At 47.4% G+C, this 17,440-nt stretch overlaps 1 protein-coding gene across 5 annotated transcripts in view; it reads left to right on the top strand.

The window, feature by feature from the left end:
- Positions 1–17,440, top strand: part of Tox2 (TOX high mobility group box family member 2) — a 132,739-nt gene that overhangs the window by 87,248 nt on the left and 28,051 nt on the right. The window lies entirely within an intron of this gene.

Below are 17,440 nucleotides of genomic sequence, written 5' to 3'. Positions count from 1 at the left end.
TATGGGAGTGGCGTGGAGCAAAACTGTCACCACACTGCCCACTTCTGGGGCTCTACTTACAACACCTTGGGGCTTGTTTTATTATTTGTTAACAGTATAATTTCACTTGTATTTATTTTATTTGTAATACCTTTATTGAGATATAATCTACACATTTAAAGTGTACGACTCAGTAGCTTTTTGTGTATTTAGAATCATGTCACCATCTGTAAGATTCTGAAACACATTCATCACCCTCCAAAAGAAACCTGTAGCTGTAATCATTGCTCCCAACGTGCCCTCCACAACCCTCAGCCCCGGGGCAACCCCTATTACTCTCCATCTATATATTTGCCTCGTCTGGACATTTCGTATAAGTGGAATCATACTTTTTAAAGGTTGTATCTTGCTTAAGCAACCAGGGAAGAGGGTGACCGCTAAGTTGAAGTTTGTGGGACAGGTAGAAGTTTTGCAGGAAAAGGCAGGAAAGGATCTTCCAGGCTCGGGGGCAGCATGCACTAAAGGAAGAGGCCAGGTGCTCACAGAGCAGTGTCGGTTCCTTCTTTTTATTGGGCTGGAAAGCAAGGACCTGAAGCCAAGGAGGGAGAGAGGAGGGGTAAAAGAGCTCAGCAGAGCCTGGATCGTAAGGATCCTGAATCCCATGCTAAGGGGATTATGTTCTCTTTTTCTTTCTCCTTTTTTTTTTTTTTTCCACTCAGAGCTTCTTTTCTTTTCTTCAGTTTTCCTTGTTTGAAAAGCTTTAAGTTTTTTTTTTTTTTTGAGTACATGTTTGCAGTACATATTGATTACGCTCATGGGGGGAGCTGGTAAATGTACATAACACATCTTAATTCTTTTTTATGCCCCCCCATTACTTGGTCTTCTTCCCATTTGCAAAAGATCTATCTCTGTTTCCTATTGTCTGTCTTTTATTTTGCTCTTTAATTTATTTATTCTTTGGGTTTCTTGCATAGGAGAAATCATGTGACATTTAAGTTAACCATGTGATGTTAAGTCTGATTTATTTCACTTAACATTATGGTCTGAAGGTGAGATTATGTTTTCTTAGCACAAATGGCTCATTCACACATCAGGAACTACAGAAAACCAGTAGACCTTTTTTAGGGGACAGCAGGCAGTACAATAGAAACATCTCCTTAAGGGAATTCTAGTACTTGTGCTAGATAACTATGATTTGTGTTTATGGTTGCTTTTTTTTTTTCCCCTTCACTGTTAATAGTATACTCTGGTCACAACTCTTACTTTCATTTGTAACAGGAAGCAGATTCACACTAACTTAAGTATAAAGACTAAGCTATCCAAGGGTGGGATGGATAAAGGTTTCAGGTGTGGTTTGACCCAGGAACTCCAGTGGTGTCCTTGGGGCCCAGTTACATCGCTGTTTCTACAGAGCAGGGCCGATGACTAGAGCGGCCAGCGTACTTCCTGATGCCTCCAACAGGTGGCCATTTGGGTGTTCAAGGAACACCGTGACTGAGCTATGCTGGACCAACCCCTGTGTCCAGGAGGAAGCAGTCCTCGTTTTTTTTAGCTTAGGCAGCAAATATGCCTGCGGCAGGAGGAAGAGCTGCTTTCCTATCAAAGTCACACGGTGTTGGGGGGAATTGTATTTACCTCTGCTACTGCTGCATAGGAGTTACAGCCAAATCTGTAACTGGCCTAGTGCTAGTGGATGCCTGGGACCTCTGGGCGTGCTGCTTATATCCTAACCACCTCAACTATGTTTTATTTATTTATTGTTTACTCTTCTTTTATCACCAACAAATTTTCTTGCTTAAAAACCCTGGTATATTCTGTGTATTTTTGTAAGCCACTCACATTTTTGTTTTGTTTCTCATTTGTGAAGCTAGTTGAGAAATAAGCAGAGAGGAGGGAGGGAGGGAGGGAGGAAAGCAACTCCAGATCCCAATTTTATAGTGTTCTGTTCTCACAAAAGAGCTCAATGAAAATTGATGCTGTTTTTTGAGGAATACTTTCCTTTTGGGCCTATCAGTCATACAAATTCCCAGCTGCTTCTTCTAAAAGACCTTCCGGTGCGGATTCCCTCGTCAACATTTCCTCACCTTGTTAGAAGGTTTGTGCCTTAGCTGTTTGTCTGGCTCATTTCATAATAAATCTTCACTACTCCAAACCATCCCTGTTCATGATTTGTGGTAACACAAACCAGGGCAGGACCAGATGGACACTTTTGTCACCTTCTTTAAGAGCTGTGGTGTGGGGTTGAGGAGGGTGCAGTCCTGGGCCACCTGTTGCTGACTTGTGGTGCTGGCGGCTAACGGAGAGCATGGGGTAATGGTCAGCACATGGGCTTTGGAGTCCCCTCGACCAAGTTAGATCCTGACTCTCCCTCTGGAGCTTCACTTCCTTATCTTGCCGTCATAATTGTCCCTCCTCAAGGTCATTGTGAAATGTACCTGAGATCATGCATGTAAAGTCTTTGCAAGTGCCTGGCAGAGAGTAAGCAATCGGGGAATATTTGCTGTTGTTATTGTTAGTAATAAAAATGAATTCCCACTATAACCAAATGGCCATTTCCCCTTTGGTCTCATTTACCCAAAGGGACAGATTGCATATACCCCCAAGTGCATTTGAGGCTCCCTGGTTATCTAATAGCTCTGATAATTACAAAGCATGTTACCTGACAATCAAAGATGTCCCCCCTCACCACTGCCTCCTTGAAGTGTTATGCTGGGCTCTGTGCAGACAGGCGCTTTGCAGTTATTTCCCAGATTTCTTTGTAACTAGTGCATGCTTAAGATGCTTCTCAAGTGCTGATAGCCTTAATTCTCCCATTAGCCTGACTTTGCAAGGGTTCGCTGAATTTTATTTTCGCTTGTTATGTTGTGAAAGATAAGCCAAACCCCATTACCCAGGGGAGAGGTCCAGACTAACAGGAAGACCAGATAAGAGCGTGTACATATGTTGTACTCTCTAGTGAAAAGACAGGGGGCCCTTGAGGATAGAGTTGTTAGATTTGTGGGCGCTTCCAGATGAAGAGGTGCTGTGGGTGTGTGGGTGCATGCACTGTGGGCCGTGCTGGGATTCATGTTTGCACCTGCTAGGTACCAAGTGCTGAGCAGAGGGCTTTGCAATATTCTTTCACATAATGTTCCCACAGTGGAGGCCAGAGGAGTTAGGATCCAGAAGTGGGCGAAGCTCAGGAGGCAGGTGAGCATGTGGCAAAGTCCTGCAAACTGTGGCTTCCAGCAACGGATGTCTATTCTAAAGGTCTGAAGGTCCAGAATCAGTGGCCTGTGCTGAAATCAAGGTGCCAGGAGGGCCACACTTCCTCCTGAAGAGTGGGGGAGAGTTTGTCCTTCCCTCTTCTACCTCCTGGAGCGGGCTGGCCTTCCCTGGTTTGGGGCAGTGGCTGCGCCAGTCCAGTCTCTGCCTCACCTTCATTTCGCTTTCTGTTCTGCCTGCAGAAGCACCATGTTCCCCTTGTAAAAGGGCACTTGTGATGGCATTTGCAGCTGATTCGGTATAAGACCCTGAGTCACCTCCACAAAGACCTGTCTTTCCAAATACAGTCATATTTACGGGTTACGAGGATAGCGTCTGAGAGCTTCCGTGGGCGTGGGGCACCTTCCAACCTCCCACAGTGATCTTCAGCCGTGGAACAGCCTTTATTGGGCACCTGTTAGGGACCAAGCATTACTGTGGGCTCAGGACTCAGAAGGTGCCTTCAGGAACTCCCAGCATGAATGGGAAGGTGAAAAGCTTGTGCTTTGGGTTGAACATGGGTAGTGGCCTCAAAGTCCCAGTGTAAAGGCTTGATTCCCGGAGTGACTGTACTGGAAGGTGCTGGGGCTCTTTAAGAGAGGGCCTCCTGGGAAGTGCTCAGGTCCTTGGAGATTGTTCCCTCTGAAGGATTAGGGGACCCAGGTCTCTTCCTCTTTTTCTGTATTCTGCTTGAGATGTGAGAACTCAGTTCTCACTTTCCACCATGATATGCTCCACCCACCAGAGGTCCAAACTCATGGTGCTGCTCAGTCTTGAACTAGAGCCTCCAGAACCATGAGCCAACATAAACTTCTCTTTACTTATAAGTAGCTTGTGTCGGATGTTTTGTCATAGTGGCACAAAGCTGACTAATGAAGCTGTTTCTATAGATGCTGCCCATGCTCTGGTCTGTGTATGGTGCTTTGTGTACCGGGAGAAACCCAGTGATGGTGAACTCTTAGAGCTTTGAGTAATCCACACAGCCCATCATGGTGCACAGGCCATAGGTTCTCCGTCACTGCGTCCTGGCCCAGATGTTGGCTCACCACTTCTTACCAGTGGGCACTGTCCTTTGCAGGGAAGTGATATGGCAGAAGGAATACACAGTTGCTGGTAAGTCCAAAGACATCAAGTCTAATCAGTGTCCCCAGTGGTCTTCTGTGCAACGCGAGTGTGGATAGGGCTGACTAAGGCTTTGTTTGCAAGGTACTTAGCCGAGCTGAGCGTTAGCAGAGTAACCCTTGGAAACCGTCATCCACACTTCCTCCAGGAAGTGACAGCCTGGCACAGACTAGGTTCTGTAACTGCTTGGTGAATGAATTAATGTCATCCAGCTCTCAAGCAGCAAAACTAAAATTCAAATCCTACTCAGTCTCCTGCCCAGTTCTCAGTTTCACCAGGTGATGAGGGACAGCACAGCCAAGCTGTGGTCACAAGTGGCACAGAGGATGCCTAGATGCCAGGGGCATCAAGGTGCTGTCTGCACAGCCCAAGATGCACCAGAGGTGTTGTCACTGAAGAGGGGGTGGGGCCAAGGCACTCAGCAGCCTGACATCAGTGCCCAGTCCCCCTGGCGAGGGTCCCTGAGGCCAGGGGTCCTTCCGGTCCCCTGCGTGGTGGGCAGCTCGGCCTCGGAGATCTGTGTGGAGGCAGACCCTCTCCTCTAAAGGGATGGTTGTAGGCAGGCATTCTGAACAGTAGAGGAATCAGGCCCCTTTTACAAAATTAAATATGCTCAAGGCTCTTCCCTCGACTTCAGCATCTTAACTGATTAAACATTCATTTCCAAGACAAAAAGAGTCAATTTAGTATGAAAGATATATTTCGCCGGTTTAATTTAAAGCGCTGCACCTCCATCTGACCCCTATTTTCATAACTCAATAATTTTATCCTGTGTTGATTGTCTCATTTTGAGAGAAATATTGTATGTATAAATCAGTTTCTAAAATACCCAAAGTAACTGAAAGAGTGGAATTTATTAAGCAGCTTCTGTTAAGTCTGAAATCATTTATTTTGGAGTCGTCCTTGGGAAATGTTGATACCCAGCAGAGGCTTATCCCGGGAAGGGGCAGAGTGTGATGTTTTCAGCTCCTAGGAATCTGTACCTTTTGTGAAACCAAAGAAACTCCCAGGGGAGCCTTGGGCAGGTGGAGGATGGTTCTACGGGGAATTGAGTTCCAGCAGGGATCCCTGCGCTTGCCAGGATTCTGGTGATCCGGAAGTCCAGGGCTATCCCAGGCTGATGAGCCCTTGGGTCACTGGAGCTGTGTGATCCAATCTCAGGCATTGCTTAGCACACACATGCTGCACAGGTGTCCTTCAAGCCTTCTTCTCCCAGCATTTGTGGGAGTTGGTGGTCTCTCAGTGGTCTCCGGGAGAGAGTGGTGAGAAGATTTGGAAAATAAAGACAAGAGACAATAGCCGGGGTCAGGTGGAGTTACCTCTTGCCTGATGGGTATGAGGACTGACTTCAACAGTAGGGGCATTTATTTATTCCCTCCGGATGTTGGTTAATTTCCACCTCGCTGCCCAGCAACCAGTTAACAAGTTACAGTGGCTTGTTTACCCGCTTGGAGGAGCTCCCTTATTCTCCGGCTGGCTTCATCCTGCACACGTAATTATTTTCCAGCTTCTGCGGCTCCCAACAAGCTTTGACTCTTCTTTATTGGCTTTAGGACCTTGGATAAGTCATTTCCCTCCTAGCCTCAGTTTTCTCGCCTATAAAATGGGGATGGGGAGTCCAGCTCTGGTAAACTTACAAAGAGGAAAATGGACACACTCCCTATTTTGGCTAATCAAGCATGTGAGTTTGAGGTTTGATAGCCTCCCACTGCCATTGCCACACATGTCACTGGTCAGGAGGCTCAGACTAGATTCTTCATGTTCTATGTGCCTGTCCCAAAGCATCTTGCTAGGACTGATCCTTCTTCCAGCACACCCAGGGCAAGGGGCCAGGCCCAGGAACTGCCTCCCCAGGTGAAGGGCCTTTCCTGGCTGGAACAGGCTGGGCGTGGGGGAAGTACCTACCTCTTGACCAGCTTGCTTAGAAATGGTTCCTGTGAGAGAGGCTGCAGCCCTGGGACAGAGCTTGGATCCTGGAAACAGAGTCCTTAATATACCTCGTAACACACCCTCCCCTTGCTCTTCTGCTCGGTGCTATTCCCCTCCATCTCCCTTGCTGTGATCCCTTCCCTGCTGTTTCCCTCCTCCCTAGGGAGGCTGAGTCTACCATTTGATTGACACGAGTTAAGGCACAACGGACCCCCTCTTCCAATGTAAGGCACAGGGACCAAGACCTCCCTCTGCCTCAGCCTTCGGTTCTCCGGACTTCTGAGCCGCAGGGGACAGTGGGAGCCCCTCAGCTCTGCCAATTATTATTCTTAATGAATTAATTTTTGTTTTATGATTACATCATTTAGATTTTGCTGTATAAGAAACCACTCCAACACTTCATGGCTTAAAAACACCCCTTTTTAAAAAAATTTCCTGTGATTCTGTGGGTCCTTTGGATCTGGACTGGGTTTCTGGGGTCGGCTTGCAGCTTGCCTGAGGCCTTGAGGTCCACCACTGTGTTTAGAGATTCTGTCCTTGTGTTGACGGAGTTTGGACACAGCCGGGGGCTGGCAGGAGTGGGCATCTTAGTTATACTAGGAGCTTTGTCAGGGCTCGCAGCTCAAAGGCAATAGCAAAGTGACAGTTCCGCTGCTTGTCAACAAAAAGAGTGACCAAGACTTAATTCTCCTTGGCACTGTGACCAGGGGAAGGATCTGTCATAGTAAAAGCAGAGGGTGCCATGTTTCTGTCTAATTTCACCCTGGGGTAGAAGGGGGGACTGATCTCCAGAGTGGACCCCTGAGCGTCCTGAGTGGCGGTAACAAGAGGCCGGAAGGTTTCTTTGTATGCATCAGAGTCCAATAAAACTCCCTGCCCCTGCCTCTCTGTGGCAGTACGCACAAGAAATACGTCTTTTTACATTTTATAAAACTCAGAAAAATGGCTTTAAACAGCTTTTGCTCCCGTGCTATAATTATTTATTTTCAAACACTCCTGCAGGGGACTGCTCCGTTTTCTCATGCTGCACTCCTTTTGCTCATAAATGAACCATCACTTCAATAAATCATTATGAAAACAGAGACTAACACCGGCTCTGAAAGGTTGAAAGATTTATGTAACACATTTATGTTTCCCATTTTCTCATTCTGGTACTCGGCTGCAAAAGCTAAGCTAATAAAAGCTGCTATTAATATTTCTTGTTGCCTAGCAACCCCAGAGCGGGAGTAATAGCTTGGGCTTGAAAAATAGATGACCGATAAGGAAAAATTCAATTCTTTTATTATCTCAGGGGAAATGGCCTTTTACTGGAACATTATGATGTACGAGTGTGAAGTTGAACACAAAAGATTTTTTTGTGTGTGTTTGTTTTTCTATTTTTAATGAACATTATTTTACCCCCACTAACTCTTTTAGGGCACTTTTGTTTTCTTTTGCACCCCCCACTACCCCATCCCTCATGCTTAATTTAGCAGCTATAGTAGTTAAGAATCTGTCAGCGTTTTTTAGTTTTAAAACGGTTTCAGCAAAGGTTTACAACTAGGTCATAAAAATTCACTCCCTGTTAAAACTCAGGCCAGCGATAAGCCAACACACAGGCTGGTTCTCCACATGCCAGATCACATTTGTGAAGAGATAAGATTCATAGTTTTCCCTAAAAGAAAGGTCAGAAAAGAACAAAACACATTCTTGTTTGTGTCAAGGTTTTCTTTGGAACCCGAGGACACTCTTTTTTGAGAATTATTTGCTATAAAGCTTGGGGTGTGTTCAAGGCAGGCAAGGGTGGGGTACAGGCATTTATTGAGCACCCAGTGTATACATGTTTGGTGCCATGGCCCCTCCGAACAAGCCTCTAAAGTAGATACAATTATTATTCCCAGTTTTCAGATGCAAAACTGAGGCTTAGAAAAGCTGAGATCACCCTGCAGTAGCACTGTGTGCCATGATGTTGCCTGCCTCTGTTCTTTGGTGCAGATTTATCAACCTTAACACAACTGACATTTTGGATGAGATCATTCTCTGTTTTGGGGGACTATGCTATACTCTGTTGAATACCTAACATCCTCCCTGGCTTCCACCCACCATTCCTGGCCTTTAGGGGCTCTCGCCTTGTCAAAATCAAAATGAGAAAGTTCTTAAAACACTGTGGGACAAAATCACCCTTGTTTGAGAGCTATTGTACACCCTTTCCTCTGCCTGAAACGGTCTTTCCCCTTATCATCCTGGTGAACTCCTATTCTTGAATTAGGACACAGTTCAGAAGTCCTCTTCTCTTGGAGGCTTTTGAGATCCTCTGGATTGAGAATAGGAAGAGGCGTGGGTGGTGAGGGGGGGGCCAAAAAACTCCGCAACCACAATAAATAATGTTTCAGTATAATTGTTTTAAAGATCAGAATTCACAAACACACACACACACACACACACACACACACATATGCTAAGCAACATATCAGAATTTTACATACAGGCAGAAGTATGTAAAGCCAGGAAGTGTGTGCTTGTCCAGTTCCGTGCTCATCCGGGGCAGCCTGCGCTAGCACCTAGCAAGGGACCCAGCTAGCAGGCAGCCCTCAGGTTCCGCCTAGCACTGAATGCACGGGAAAAAGAATTACTTGTCTAAGGTTACACAGCTGCAGGAAGGGCAGAGATGGAACTTGAACCCAGGCTTCTTGCCCCAAGCCCAGTGCCCTTGGCACACATCAGCCTGTGTCTGGGTGACGCTTCACTGCCTGCAGAGCGCCTTGGCCACGGAACACTTGAAGAGGCTCTAGGGCACTCACGGTGTGGGGAGGGGCCAGGAAAGAGCAGCTCCGGTTCCAGCATGGTGTCAGCTCAGCTGTCTCATCTCAGCCCCATGTGCTGAGCAAGAGCTGGCACGGGTGGTTCACCAGCACCAGCATCTTCATGCACAGCGCTGTGTGGCATTCATGCACCCCAGGCAGGGCTGTATCTCGGCCTTTGCAGGACACCGGCCACACATTGTTTGACCCTGGGTCTTCTTGGGAAGTTTTCCCAAGCGAATGGATACACTATCTATCACTGTGTCTGCTACCGTTTATTTAGCACTTGCCCCTGCTTAATGTATATTTTCTGTGCACCCTAATCCTCAACCTGGGGAGGATGAGAAAACAGGCACAGAGAGGTAAAGGACTTGGCTGTACACCCGTCGAGGTGGTGGTGCTCAGACTGAACCCAGGCAGGCTGAGTCCCCAGCCTGTACTCTCAGTGTCTGACCGAGGAGCCTTCCAGTGAGTGAGGGAAGGTAAGCAACTGAGACCCACTGTATATGTCCGGCTCTGAGTCGAGCCGTTCACATTCAGGAGGACAGCATGAAGTGTGAGGTACTCAGAGCTCAGAAGGCAAGGAAATCTGCAGGGCTCAGAGGAGAGTGGTGGCAGGGAGGGCTTCCTGGAGGGGGTGACCTAGGGGAGTGGAGGACAGTGGCAAATCTAGACAGGAGGAGACAGTAGCCCTGCACAGACCTCCTGTCCAGACTCAGTCTCCACCCCTTCTGCTAGGATTCCGAAAACAGTTTGCGATGTTTTATGGTCACTGAGCCGCCCTCTGGAACACTCCCTCTTCACTCCCTGCCAGGCTGCTAATCGGAGCCGTGACCCCAGCCTCCAAGAGAGCAAGGGCCAGGTGTTTAACTTCTGTTCTGGGCAGGGTGCCAAGCCCTGCAGCGTGTGAGCTCAGAGACCCGCGCCTGAGTCATGAGGGAGAATTCAGGGAAAATAGCAGCGACATTCGTCAGCTGCAGCTTCAATATTACTCCGTATAATGGCTCTTTCCTCCGAGTGCATATTCAGTATCATGTTTGGGAAAATGAGCTTTTAATGTACCATCGGCGTGGCTGAGAAGCCATCTCTGGCTCCGCAGAATGTCTGGAACACATAAAACTTGGGATTTATTGGAGTCATTTTCCCCCTGCTCTGGCTGGATAATAAAAAGTCAGTCTCCTGCCCGCTTTCTCTCATCCTGTGGCTTTGTCCATTTAGAACTCGGCAGAGTCTTTATAAAAGACAGCAAGACAAATAAAACTCATCTAAATATTAAAGCTCCAGGAGACAGCATCTTTAGGAGAGCATCCATGCACGGGAAGACTCGGGCTGCAGGCGTTTCCAGGCAGTGCGGGGATTCAGCACACAGCCGGGCGGTGGCACCCAAGCCATGGCACTTAATCGGGACCCGGAGTCCTAGAGTCCACAGTCCATGTGCTGCCTGGTGGGTGATTTCGGGCAAGTCTCCCTCTCTCTGAGCCTCAAGTAAGATGGAGCTGATGTTGTCTGCTTTGTGAGGTCCCTGAGAAAATCCACCGTGCTAAGGAATGTTCCTGATGCCCAGCTTCCACGGTGGAACACAGCAGGTGTGTGGAGTTTGTTGACTGATTGTATGAATGAATGAGTAAGAAGTAAATGTCCGTGTAAACACCTCCCAAACTAGAGTGCTGCTTGCTTCGCTGTGGAGAGTAAGTCGGATACGATCCTGTGGCTGTCCTGTCTGACAGCGTAGCCCACCTTTTCTGATGCTCCTGTTGACTTGGAAGAGAGACGGAATTATCCTTTTTCTGGATGTGCACCTGAGAACTCACTCAGATGGGCAAGTGGTTTATCAAGAGACGCACAGCCAGGAAGTGGTAGAGGCGGGATGGGAGCCTTATGCCCTCGACCCCAGGTGTTTTGCATCCTCAACACCGCACCTTTGCCCCAGCCCCGGCCCTGGGGCTCGGGGAAGCGGGAGGCATGACTGTCACTCCTTACCTCCCAGTCCCTTTATAGGGCTGGTTGGCACTTGCAGCTAAGTCGAGTGGGAAGGGCAAAAGTATCGTCCCCACCCCAGGCTCATTACCCACACTCCTGGTGGCAAGGAAAAGAGAAAGGACTTTGGGGTGGATGGCAGGAACCTGTCCCTGGGGTCTGGGATGCTGGAGCCCTGAGAGATCATCTCTCATGAGGCACTCTGTGCTGCTTCTGTCACCCAGAAGCTGACACCAAAGCCAACAGGCAGGAAGCCTGGGCCCACTTCCTGTCTCTGTGGTCACTAACAGACTGTGAGTGGCAAGTCACTTTCCTCCAGCCTCACATTCCTCATAGACAGAATGGACAAACCCCAGATACTCAGGGAGCGGTGGAGCAGGTCATGGGTGTAGCTCTAAAGCTTTTCACGACTGGCCTGGAGAAAGGCTGTTGTCGCTGGGGTTGTGGGTCAGAGCTATGGGTCAGTAGAACCCAGGCAGGGGGCTTGTGAGTGGGAGAGGATCTGAGGGCAGACAGTGCCTGCTGTGTAGCCAACTGTGTGTCCTCAGCCGAACTGCTTTGCCTCTCTGTGCCAGTTTCCTCCTGGGGTGGTTAGGAGACATTCCAGATGGTATCCAGATCTGTCTGGTCCCACAGGGAGCTCTGGAGCATAAATTAGGCCACAGAGATGCTGGCATTTGCACATCCAAGTGAGGTGTGGGTGAGTCTCTGGTCACAGTTCTCTGGAAGAGGGCAGCATGGACTCTCCTCAGGCAGCACTGCCACAGTGGATCTGGGTGAGCATCCATGACCATGTGACCAGTGTCCCCAGGGATCTTGTGGGAGATGCGGATTCTCAGGCCCTTCCCAAACCCGGAGCATCAGAGATGCAGAGTGGGGCCCGAGATTTTTTTTTAACAAGCTGTATGGAAGCACTGTTCTGCATCATCCTAGGTTGTGGCCCGAGTTCTCCATGGTTTACAAGACTCAGAACTGTTGCTTGTGATCTTGTTTGCTTTGAGGATTTTATCACATCTGTGGCAGGTGTACGGTGTTCCCCCAAGGAAGCTGGAAGACCCACACCTCTTCCTGTGGCTCCTGACTCTTCCCAATCTTCCTTGCTTCCCCTGGCTCAGGTGTTGAAACAGACACTGTGGCATGAGAAGAGCCCCCAGACTGTAACCACAAAGCCTCCAGGTCTTGTGCTGGCGAGGCTCCATGGCAGCTGTGCATGAGGGCCTGAGTGGAGTGAGAAGCAAGGTGCCACAGAGAAGAAGGGAACCCCAGGGCAGGGTGATCCCAGGAGCCAGGTTCCACCAGCGCCCAGGTTCTACTGACTGCTCTTGGGGGACTCTGTGTGCTTGCTCAGTGAGGGCTGATCAGTGCAGCCCACCCTTGGGGATCACCGGAGGACAGCATATGAGCAGTTGGAAGGAATGACTCAAGGTAGACATCTGCAGCACTGGTGGCAACTGGGCCATAAGAATCAGGCCCTGCTCAAAAGCACCAAGTGACAGCTGAGGTTGTGAGCCCCCATGACGGTCATAGCCCATCCCACAGGGCTCCTATGAGAACCCCTGACCTCTGGCTGCTATGCCTGTGCGCACAAGACCCTCTTGGCCCTCCCCTTCATCTGCCCATGAACTTCACGCATTCCTGCAGATTAACTGCAGCCAGCAGATTGGCTGCACCCTTTGCTATGTGCACACTGGGGTAACCTTGGTCACACTAAACTAGAGCTCTGTCTTCCCAAAACCCCCTGCAGAATAGTTCACAGACACAATAGGGATAGGCTCACTTAGCCCTAGCACACAATGGGGAGCCAGCTATCCATAGCTTGAGGGATCAGTGCCCAATCAATGACACCGGGGGCAAACTGTCCCCTGGGAACAAGGACTTGGCCTCTGCCATGACCTCTTAACCCAGAGGCTCTCTCTACGTCTCTGTGCCCACTGGCCTGCAGAGAGGGGCTGCTGTGTTGCCAGAAGTTACATCACTGCCTTTGAACTTGGAGAGACCTGGCTTTAAATCCAAGTTCCTCCAGCTGCGTGCTGTGTTGAACAAGTCCCCCCATTGCAGAACTTTAATTCTGATAAGTGTAAAATGGGTATGCCAACAATCCTTACCTCATGGGTTGTTTTGGAAATCAATTGCTGTAATGCTTATAAGGTGCTCAGCATGGAGGCCATAACAATGCTGGTTATTTGTCCCTAAGCACTTCTGTGTGAGCCATCTCTTTTACTTCCTGCTACCTCACTTGGAGAACTCTGTATCCTTTCTTGTTCCTCCGAGAAAACCACCTGAAAGAGTATTAGTGAATAACGTTTTTGGGCTCCCAATTCCCTTTGCGGCCACACCATCACTATGACCTTATCTCATCCCTGCTCATGGTATGTTCTGTGTCTGGCTCCTCTGAATGCTGTCACCCACAGTGATCCTGCACCCCTGACCTCTCCCCTAGACCTGACATCCTGACACTGAGCAGAAGATCCTCCCTCAACATCACCCGCCGGCCTCGGGAATTGGTGTAGGGACCCTGGGTCTGATTTGAGCATCCTTGGGTCCACCTGCTTCCCCAAACAGGTCATCAGGGTGTTTCTACCAAAGAAGTGTAAGTTTCTCCCAAACAGGGATTCAGGTTGTGACAATTCAAGTCCACCAAGAGGGAGGTAGCAAATAGGAGTACGCATGAAGACATCCTTTGCAGGGTGAGAAAGAGAAATGGGAGGTGAGAGAAGTTTTAGACCATGATGCAGGCCGGGCACCTGAGAAAGAAAAGAAGACAGAGATGAGTAGAGTGAGGAGGACAAAGATAGACTGTTTTCCCTTAGACTGTTCTGTTATTTGATTTGTTTGTCACATGCCCTTAGAGCACTTCCTAAATGACTTTGTCTTCACAGTGTGTTTTAATACTTAGCAAAACAAGTTTTCCAAAGTTTTCACTTTTCAGGTATTTCCAGACAAAGCTCCCCCATTTTCTTCCACATGAATTTTTAGTTACTTTGATAAAATTATTGGAGTTTCATTACATCAATAAATTGATGGAGAGAATTTATATCATTATATTTTTGAGTTGTACTAGTCAGAAACACAATCTGAATATCTTGATTTAAATAGTTTTTGCTTATAGTTTTACATATGTGCGTGTGTATGTGCACATATAGGTCAATCCAACATATTTCTTGGTTTATTCCATTTTTTTGTGTGGTGCTGGGGATCGATGCCAGTGAATCCTGTACACTTAGGCAAGCACTCTACCACTGAGCTATAACCCCAGCCCCTCGTAAATTTTATTCATTACAGTTTTATATGTTTGCATTGCTACTATGATTAGAACTTTTCTGTTTTCTAACTATGTCCCTGGTAAACAGGAAATCAGTGTTGCAGGGTAAACAAGATTCAGACACTTGTCTCTCACTGTATGCCAAAGACTTCACAGATGCCACGGGTCTCTGAATTTTTATACGTCTATTAATTTTTATACATCTAGTATGTTAACTTTTATCTGGCTGTCTCAAATTCTAACTTTTAGAATTTAAGGTTTTGGGGGGGTTCCAGATATGCCCTCACATCTACAAGTCTACTTTCCAGTGATTGTGACTCATTTCCTTTTGCCCCACTGTGTTGGGTTGAACTTGTCCTTACTAGCAGTGACATCCGTGACAAGGTGTCTTTGCCGTCTCTCCCATTTAATGGCACTGTGACTCATTCTTGGTGTCCCGTTAATTTTCTTCATTACACTTTTAAAAATTCTTACTTTTTCAGCTTACTCACAGTTTTTGTGTAGTTTTATCAAATGCCTATTCATTATGCACTGAGATGGTCTTAACAGTTTTTCTTCCTTGATCTATTGAGGTGATTAATTTATTAACAGATTCCCCCAAATTAATATGATCTACTTGGTTGTAGTGTACATAGTTATGGACAAGTATAAACAATATACATACAAACACTCATATATGTATTGTTTTAATATAAAGCTATGTTTAATTTTGTTTTACTAAGGACTTTTACTTTTTTATAGTAAAATGGACCTGTAACTTTCTTTTAATAGATAGCTTTCTCATACTTCTGTTTTAAGATCATATTGTCATATTAAAAAGAACAGTTTATTACCCTGAGATCTATGCAATTATTATCATTGATTATATATAAATTCTCTCATTTTGTACCCTTTGTACCTGTAATTATATTAGTTTCTGTAATATAATTACATTTCTGTTTCTTAAGTTCTGCATTTGTAGCTTCTCTTTTTCAAGCTCGTCTCTGTGATGTTGGTTTATCTACTTTGTTTTATTCACAGAACTACTCATCAGAATTATGTTTTAATTCTATTAATTTTCTTTCTCTTAATTTATTCATTTTCCCCTTAATGTTTATTAATCTCTTTCTCTTTCTTCCTGTAGATGTTTAAATTTTTCATTTTCCAGTACTTAGTTCATTTACTTTTATTGTTTATTGTTTAATACTAAAATGTTTATGGCTGTGCATTTTTTCTGAGTATGGCTTTGACTGTATCTTACAAATTTTTGAAATGAAGCATTCTTACATCTTTTTTTGCCTTCTACCCACAGGATAGCTTTGTGGATTTTATAAAAGTGGAACATATTCATTGTAAATAAAAATTACATACAAGCAAATACAAAGAAGAAATGAAATTTATTAAAACCTTGCCATCCACAAATAACCATTATTAACCTAACCATTCACTAAATATCTTTTCAATAATATTTTTACACATTCAAAACACAAAGGGAAATATAATATGTGCCTTTGCCTATACTTTCTAGTCTGTTCTATGGCCTGCCGATTTTCTGCAGCGGTATATAGTGTGGAATGGATGTATTTCCATGTCTGCAACTCTAGGCCATGCCCTTCTTTTTAATGGCTGCATAGCATTCTATTGTGTAGCTATTTCAACTCAAATTTAACCTTTTGCTGACGGACATGGGGCTATTTCTGATATTTTTCTATTGTGAGCTCTCTTGGGAGGGGTTCCTTAGGAGACATGAAGATGACTTTTGAGGGCGGGCCCCTGGAGAGAGGAAGGGAGTAAGAGAAGTGTGTTGGGGTAGTGACCAAGTTCCGCTGAGCCGGAGTGGATCCTCAGCCCAGTCCCCAGGGAGCTCTGGAGCGGAATCACACCCCAGAGTCCATCCCATTTCAGGGAAAGGGGTCAGCCTGTTACACTCCCATGTCAGTTGGTCACTGACCACAGGTGGTGGGTTGAGTGGCTTCCTGGGCTCAGGGCGCCTGGTGACCGAGGGATACTCTCTGGAGAAGGGGGCAGCTGTGGAACTTCCCCAGACAGCGCTCCCAGCAGCGGGGGTGGGGGCACTGTCCCAGAGAAGGGGCCTGGGCAGGGCGCCCAGAGCTTCTGCTGTGTCAGTGGTTCCTCACTGGGACAGTTTCTTCCCCCAGAGGAATACCTAGAGACATTCAAAACTGAAATGGGTGGACGCCAAAGATAATGCTGACCATCGTCCCCGCACAGGTCAGTGTCCCACAGGAAAAGATTACCTGGCCCAAAATACCCCCAGTGCCAAGGTTGAGAAACCCTTTGCAACCAACACAACCTTGAAATGAACATCTTTTGTGAATTTATCTCTTCCTATTTGTATCTTTCTACACTTATCTCCCTTGGCACTTTGAGATGCCTGGACATAGCTGTCGCCCAGCTTCTGCCCCCTCTGCCCCTCTTGGTTTTCATCCTGGTCCCTCCACTCTGCAGAAATCGCCCTCATGGCGGGTTTTAAAGGCCGTCGCGTTGCTAAATTTTGTGGTTAGTTTTAGCCTCTGTTTCAATTAGTTACTTTTTCAGCCTTCCTCAGATTCTGTCTTCCTTGGTGTCCAGCTGTTAGTCCTCCGGGCTCCAGGTCTCAGGCCTCCGTCTTCTCCTCTCGTATCTGTCCTCGGGCGCTCACTGAGGCTGTGGCTGTCCCTGTCCCCTCTGTGCTGGTGACACCACGCCTTTATCTCTGGCCCCCACCACCTGTGTGGCTTCACCTCTCCAGACCCGAGGCCCTGACGCTTCCCCTCCCCTGCCTCTCCGCTGCCGCCCTTCGGAATCCATGGCGGCTCCCTCGTCCCTGTCATCCAGGTCACACACGTGGCCCTCCCTGACTCCATGCATGGATGAGGGAGCTCTCGGTGAGCGCCGGCCCAGCAGCTTCACGTTTCCCTCACAGGAACAGCCTGCATCCTTACGCTGTCCTCAAACCCTACACGACCTGCACCCTCCCTACTGCCTCTGTGGCCCTGGCCTCCGCCCTCAGCCCCACATGCCTCCTCTCCGCGTCAGGCCCAGGCCTGACCTCAGGCCCATGAGCATGCTTGTTTCCCCGCCACTTTTGAGTCTCAGAAGGCCACTCAGATGTCGCTGTCTGCGAGGCCTCTCCTGGCCACCCTTTCTAAAACTGCGTCCCGCCCCC

The sequence above is a fragment of the Chinchilla lanigera genome, unplaced genomic scaffold (genome assembly GCF_000276665.1).
Source record: "Chinchilla lanigera isolate Chin_1 unplaced genomic scaffold, ChiLan1.0 scaffold00044, whole genome shotgun sequence".
NCBI classification, from domain to species: domain Eukaryota; kingdom Metazoa; phylum Chordata; class Mammalia; order Rodentia; family Chinchillidae; genus Chinchilla; species Chinchilla lanigera.
Note: the sequence above shows the minus strand (reverse complement) of the source record. Positions and strands in the feature narration are given on the sequence as shown.